Genomic DNA, 8,065 nt, shown 5'->3' on the forward strand with positions numbered 1-8,065 from the left:
GGAGGTAGAGAGTGAAGCCAGCGGTTGCTCATGCTGGTGAAGTCGTTGGCCCTGGTACTGGATAGCAGCTCTGAGCATGTCTGTCATGGCCAGATTGTACTGTGATGATCAGAGTACGATGCAAAAAATCAAAGTTTTATAATATAGTACGTTAGAAAGAAAAGAGGTAATCAGCGGAATTAACATGCGTCATAAATGGTCAAAGAAACAAAAACCCAACAAAACTTTCAGGTCAAACTGGGATCATCTTCTGCTGGAGGACAAGAATGTGTGTGTGTGTGTGTGTGTGTGTGTGTGTGTGTGTTAGTGTGTGTGTGTGTGTGTGCGTGTTAGTGTGTTTGTGTGTGTGTGTGTGTTAGCGTGTGTGTGTGTGTGTGTGTTCCTAATTTGAGTCAGTGGGGAGGTGGAGAGATGAAAGCAGAGTGCTGCTTCCAATTTCCTTCTCATGCAGAGACCTCGACATGACAAAACAAAGTGCTGCACACACACACACACACACACACACACACACACACACACACACACACACACACACACACACACACACACACACACACAACACACACTCAGACTTCTGTTGTGTAGTTTCCTCTCAGCTCACGTTTGGAGGCTGAATCTCAGTATTTACACTGAAATGTGATCAAAGCAGCTTTGAATCAGGAGCTTCCTGCCAATCTGGCTAAAGTCCACTGAAGGAATTCATGTGAATAAATGTGGCTGTTATGAATAAACATGTTTGGAGGAACATCCACCTGAGACTGAACAGGAAGCTGTGACTAAATGTTCAGGAGGATGTTTGTGTTTAGAAAAGAAAAACTCAACTGAAGTCACGTTTTATTTTCACATGAAGATGGTTTTCTTCAACTGATCAGAACTGAAACTATCTGAAAATGTTACTGCAAACAAAACCTCAGGAGCAAGAGAAGAAATATTCACTTTATTAGAAAATGTGTGTAACTACAAACCTGAGTCAGCCCTGACTATAAACCTGAGCCAGCCTTAACAATAAACCTGAGCCAGCCCTTACTATAAACCTGAGCCAGCCCTTACTATAAACCTGAGCTAGCCCTTACTATAAACCTGAGCCAGCCCTAACAATAAACCTGAGCCAGCCCAAACAATAAACCTGAGCCAGCCCTTACTATAAACCTGATCTAGCCCTTACTATAAACCTGAGCCAGCCCTAACTCTAAACCTGAGCCAGCCCTTACTATAAACCTGATCTAGCCCTTACTATAAACCTGAGCCAGCCCTAACTCTAAACCTGAGCCAGCCCTAACTCTAAACCTGAGCCAGCCCTAACTATAAACCTGAGCTAGCCCTTACTATAAACCTGAGCCAGCCCTAACAATAAACCTGAGCCAGCCCTTACTATAAACCTGAGCCAACCCTTACTATAAACCTGAGCCAGCCCTAACTATAAACCTGAGCCAGCCCTAACTATAAACCTGAACCAGCCCTAACTATAAACCTGAGCCAGCCCTTACTATAAACCTGAGCCAGCCCTAACAATAAACCTGAGCCAGCCCTTACTATAAACCTGAGTCAGCCCTTACTATAAACCTGAGCCAACCCTAACTATAAACCTGAGCCAGCCCTAACAATAAACCTGAGCCAGCCCTTACTATAAACCTGAGTCAGCCCTTACTATAAACCTGAGCCAGCCCTAACTATAAACCTGAACCAGCCCTAACTATAAACCTGAGCCAGCCCTTACTATAAACCTGAGCCAGCCCTAACAATAAACCTGAGCCAGCCCTTACTATAAACCTGAGTCAGCCCTTACTATAAACCTGAGCCAACCCTTACTATAAACCTGAGCCAGCCCTTACTATAAACCTGAGCCAGCCCTTACTATAAACCTGAGCTAGCCCTAACTGTAAACTTGAGCCAGCCCTTACTATAAACCTGAGCCAGCCCAAACTATAAACCTGAGCCAGCCCAAACTATAAACCTGAGCCAGCCCTAACTATAAACTTGAGCCAGCCCTTACTATAAACTTGAGCCAGCCCAAACTATAAACCTGAGCCAGCCCTAACTATGAACCTGAGCCAGCCCTTACTATAAACCTGAGCCAGCACTAACTATAAACCTGAGCCTGCCCTAACTATAAACCTGAACCAGCCCTAACTATAAACCTGAACCAGCCCTAACTATAAACCTGAACCAGCCCTAACAATAAACCTGAGCCAGCCCTTACTATAAACCTGAGTCAGCCCTTACTATAAACCTGAGCCAGCCCTAACTATAAACCTGAACCAGCCCTAACTATAAACCTGAGCCAGCCCTTACTATAAACCTGAGCCAGCCCTAACAATAAACCTGAGCCAGCCCTTACTATAAACCTGAGTCAGCCCTTACTATAAACCTGAGCCAACCCTTACTATAAACCTGAGCCAGCCCTTACTATAAACCTGAGCCAGCCCTTACTATAAACCTGAGCTAGCCCTAACTGTAAACTTGAGCCAGCCCTTACTATAAACCTGAGCCAGCCCAAACTATAAACCTGAGCCAGCCCAAACTATAAACCTGAGCCAGCCCTAACTATAAACTTGAGCCAGCCCTTACTATAAACTTGAGCCAGCCCAAACTATAAACCTGAGCCAGCCCTAACTATGAACCTGAGCCAGCCCTTACTATAAACCTAAACCAGCACTAACTATAAACCTGAGCCTGCCCTAACTATAAACCTGAACCAGCCCTAACTATAAACCTGAACCAGCCCTAACTATAAACCTGAACCAGCCCTAACTATAAACCTGAACCAGCCCTTACTATAAACCTGAACCAGCCCTAATTAAACCTTATTTTTCTGGTTTAATTCTTGTTAAGCTGCTCAGAGGAAGACATTTGTATTCATGACTGATGATCATTTGTATGAAACGTGTCAGTAGGAGGAGCCCAGTTTATTCCTCTGAATCAAACTGTTGAAATAGAGAAAGTGTAGAAAGTCTCAGACTAAAGTAAACATGTGTGCGAACATGTGAAGTTTCTGGTGAGTTTACCTTAAACATCACCTGAAGAAGAGTCCGTGTGTCGGTCCACTGAGCAGATGAAGATCCTCAGACCGAATATGAAAGCATCATTTTGTTCAGCTGTCAGGTGTAAATATGAGAGTGCAGTGTTCTCAGGCGTTATCATCATCAGGAGAGGAAATGGGCGACATTAAGACAAAGACAGCGTGGAAACGTCCCGGGTTTAAACCGGGGTCGCCTCACACCACCAGACTCCACCAGCACAGATCCGTCTGCCATTTCCTAAAAGGAATGTAATTTTCTGCAGAAATCAAAACAAAAAGCCAAAACAAACCTCTTCTGAGGCAATTTTCATCCATTTACTTGTCAGGCTGAGCTTTTAAAGACGCCACACTGATCCGACTCTCTGCAGACAGCAGCTGACATTCACAGAGGCAAACAAATTACACAGCAACTCTTCAGCTGAGGAGAGAGAGCAAAGACAAAGACGAGAACAAAGAATTCAAACGCAATCACAGACTCACAGTCACAGTTACGTTTATCCTTCAGTCAACTGAAGCACGGACGGCTGATTCCTCACAAAGGCTGCCTTCACGGTCTGTCCTTCACACGGTAAATATGACCGTCGAGAGGAGAGAAACTTTTTAATGGGTCGTCTGGTTTTAACAGCTGAGATATAAATGTTAAAGACGGACTGAAGAGTCCAAACGAAGGACAGAAAGATTCAGTCGCTAGTAAACAGGTCAATAAAATACAATGTGTTGGTTTCATCTGGTTACAAATATATATATATATATATATGTATATATATATATATATAGATAATAATCAAAATAGAGAAGAGTTGTGACCCTAACCCAGAAGACCGCTGTTATTGTCCCGTTTAAAACCAGAATTCAACGCTGATTTGTTTAAATATCAATATGCAAACATAATTTGACATATTTCTGACACTTTATTCTCTAATAACTGTGATGTAAAAGTCGTCCTTTATACGTAGATATTATCTTTATATCTTGTTTATAAATATTGTATATTTACTTTCAGATTAACAAGAGGACTTCTCTGCAGGTGGACGTCCTTCCAACGACACAGCAGATGTGGAACCAGCTGTTTCTGGTTTCCAATAAATATAACTGTCAATGAAACGATGCGTTCACTGCCTGAGCTCCACCTGGTTATTTCTAGAGGTTATTTATGAAGCAAATGTGCTATCAGATATCAAATATTATCAGAACATGAATCTGACCTCCTGAGTTTGATTAAAACCATAAATGACCCGTTTATGAGTCCGTGTTCTGCTTCACTGACCTGAGAGCAGCTTCATGAAACCGTTGATGCTTTATTAATAACCAACATCCCAAAAGAAAATGATGACAGTGAAATAACTGTGTTTTCCTTCTGGTCTGTAAACACAAAGCTTTGTCTCAAAATTAATTTCAAGACAACAATGAACCACTTTGAGGCACCGCCATGTTTGTAGTCCGTTTATTTCGACCACAGTAAAGTTGTTGTGTTTAGTGGATTCAGATCAGACAAACTGGAGGAAATAGTCACTTGGTTGGGGACTATTTTCATCGGCGGATTAATCTACATTTATAATCACTTCACTCATGAAGCATCAAACCTTTCCTGATGCTAATTAGCGTAGCGGCTAATTAGCCTGCTAGCTAGCCGGAGAGCGTTTGAGTTAGTCAGCACAGTCGAGTGATGCTAAACTATAAGAACCTGATGAGCTACAACGACAGTTTGTTCTCTTGAGGATCAACAGAAGTCTGAAACTTCATCTTACTACATCGAGAAAAAAAGATTTAGCTACAAACAAACATGTTGTTTTTCTTCTTCTCATGAAAACATAAACATATTCATGTTTCATCATCTTTTCATGCAGTAATATTATATTATATTATATATATAGAGAGAGAAAGACAGGTAGACAGACAGACAGACAGACAGACAGACAGACAGGTAGACAGGTAGACAGACAGACAGGCAGACAGGTAGAAAGACAGACAGACAGACAGGTAGAAAGACAGACAAACAGACATACAGACAGACAGGTAAAAAGACAGACAGACAGGTAGAAAGACAGACAGACAGACAGACAGAAAGACAGACAGACAGACAGACAGACAGACAGACAGACAGGTAGAAAGACAGACAGACAGACAGACAGACAAGTAGACAGGTAGACAGACAGACAGACAGACAGACAGACAGGTAGAAAGACAGACAGGTAGAAAGACAGACAGACAGACAGGTAGACAGACATGTTACACCTCGATACTGACGCACAGGTGTTGTTGTGGCAAAATGACAAGAAGACACGTTGAATCGGAGTTGCAACCCAGCAGGAAGTGTTTTAATGAGCACAAGGCACCATACAACAAATCCAAAGTATTAGTTCTTACGTTCTTATGTCACCTTCCACTAATGAAACCAATCGGTTGAACCACAACCAAAGCACATCCTGCTCTCCAAATATGGAATGTTCTTTCTGTCCACGTCTGGATCATGATGACAGAATATTTGACGTACGTACGGGAAGAGTCTATCGTACACTGCCCAAGTTTCCTGACGTCGTCATACTTCTTTCTAGGAACTGCTGATTTTCTTATTTCTAGGAAATATCTGTTAGAAAACCAACTGTGTTGTTTTCAGCATGGCTATATGATGTTTTTCTTCAACACTATGTGTGTGTGTGTGTGTGTGTGATGTCACAACGTGATGTCACAGAAATATGTGAAATGACTTCGACCTCTGAGCAGAACATCACGTGTTGTAAAATTAAAATAAAAAATTTAAACAATGAAGCTTACATCTCCACCTAGAACAAAGACCTAGAACCCTCATGTTCTTACGTTCTCCTCTCAGCTCGTCTCTCTCCAGCGTTTAGACCGAGCCGCTCAGCCTCAGTGACCAAAGCAGGAAGGTCTCCTTCACCAAGTGGTTCTGGAGCCTAAAGCTGACTTCCTGTGTGGAGGAAGGTTTATTTTGAAAGGACACACAGGAAACGCAGTGAATGGATCATTGTCGCTGGTCAGACAGTGGAACCAGTCGTTTTATAATAAGTGAAAACGAATCTGTGGAATATTTCAACCAGTAAACATGTTTTAAAAGTCCTGAAACAAGAAGGTGGTATTCTTGAGTTATTTGAATAAAATGAGGACGGATTCATCATTCAGTTCCTTCATGAGTCATTAAAGCACTCAGAATTCCGGTCACACCTTTGTCACACTCGTCCACCTGCTGCTTGATGATGATGATGATGATGATGAAGAGGAGGAAGATTGTGTTTCGTGTTCACCTCTGATTCATTTCATAATTGTCCAATCACTCCATCAGCGCTGTATCCTCTGACTTCACCTAATTAATCAGTGTTAATCATCACGGTCTGTTCTAGTGGGTCCAGAGTAGAGGAGGTCAGTGTAGCAGCAGGTTCAGGTCTGAGCAGGAGGTTCAGGTCTGAGCTGGAGATTCAGGTCTGTGCAGCAGGTTCAGGTCTGAGCTGCAGACAAAGTTCAGTTGGAGGTTTAATGAGAGCTAAAATCCAGACTCACTAATCCTGGATCTGCTCGTTGTGTTGAAGAAGTGATCTGGTTCAGGTTTTCACTCACAAAGTCTCCTCTTTGTGAACCACATCCACACATCAGTTCTCTTCCTGATATCATAAGAATATTCTCTTTCTTTTAAAAATGCACGAACGAGACGACGACTGTTTTACATCCAACAACATGTGAACCTGAATATTAATACAACAACATGTGAACCTGAATATTAACACAACAACATGTGAACCTGAATATTAATACAACAACATGTGAACCTGAATATTAATACAACAACATGTGAACCTGAATATTAATACAACAACATGTGAACCTAAATATTAATACAACATGTGAATCTGAATATTAATACAACATGTGAATCTGAATATTAATACAACATGTGAATCTGAATATTAATACAACATGTGAATCTGAATATTAATACAACAACATGTGAAGCTGAATATTAATACAACAACATGTGAACCTGAATATTAATACAACAACATGTGAATCTGAATATTAATACAACATGTGAATCTGAATATTAATACAACATGTGAATCTGAATATTAATACAACATGTGAATCTAAATATTAATACAACATGTGAATCTGAATATTAATACAACATGTGAATCTGAATATTAATACAACAACATGTGAATCTGAATATTAATACAACAACATGTGAACCTGAATATTAATACAACAACATGTGAATCTGAATATTAATACAACATGTGAACCTGAATATTAATACAACAACATGTGAATCTGAATATTAATACAAACTGAACAACAGAAAGAACTGAGATCAATCAAGAAGCAGCTTCACACACATTCATATTGCTGGAGAATACAGATGCAGCACACATGAATGTATTAAATATGATTAAATATTAAATATGATGTGTTGGTCTGAATGCTGGAAGGAACATGAACAAACTTAATTTACTCGTATGACAAGTGAAGGAACATATTTAATTTATGTATTTGATTCATCTTCTCATGTATGCTCAGCATCACAGATTATTGAGAATGTTTTATTTTAGTTTGTGAAGCACTTTGAGCTCCATTTTATGTTTGAAAGGTTCTTTATGAATAAAATGAATTATTATTATTATCATTAGAGATGGAGACAGGAGGCGTGACAGCATCAGCTGAACAGATAATGTGAAGAGAAAACTAAAGCAGCTAAAAAAGCTATGACCCACCTGTTCTCACCTGGACTCACATGGACTCACTTGGACTCACCTGTTCTCACCTGGACTCACCTGGACTCACCTGTTCTCACATGGACTCACCTGCTCTCACCTGGACTCGCCTGGACTCACCTGAACTCACCTGTTCTCACCTGGACTCACCTGAACTCACCTGTTCTCACCTGGACTCACCTGGACTCACCTGTTCTCACATGGACTCACCTGCTCTCACCTGGACTCACCTGGACTCACCTGAACTCACCTGCTCTCACCTGGACTCACCTGAACTCACCTGCTCTCACCTGGACTCACCTGCACTGGTTCTCGATACAGG

Source organism: Cebidichthys violaceus, unplaced genomic scaffold (genome assembly GCF_023349555.1).
Source record: "Cebidichthys violaceus isolate CVI_PGR_0920_01 unplaced genomic scaffold, fCebVio1.0.p SCAF_115, whole genome shotgun sequence".
Taxonomy (NCBI): Eukaryota; Metazoa; Chordata; class Actinopteri; order Perciformes; family Stichaeidae; genus Cebidichthys; species Cebidichthys violaceus.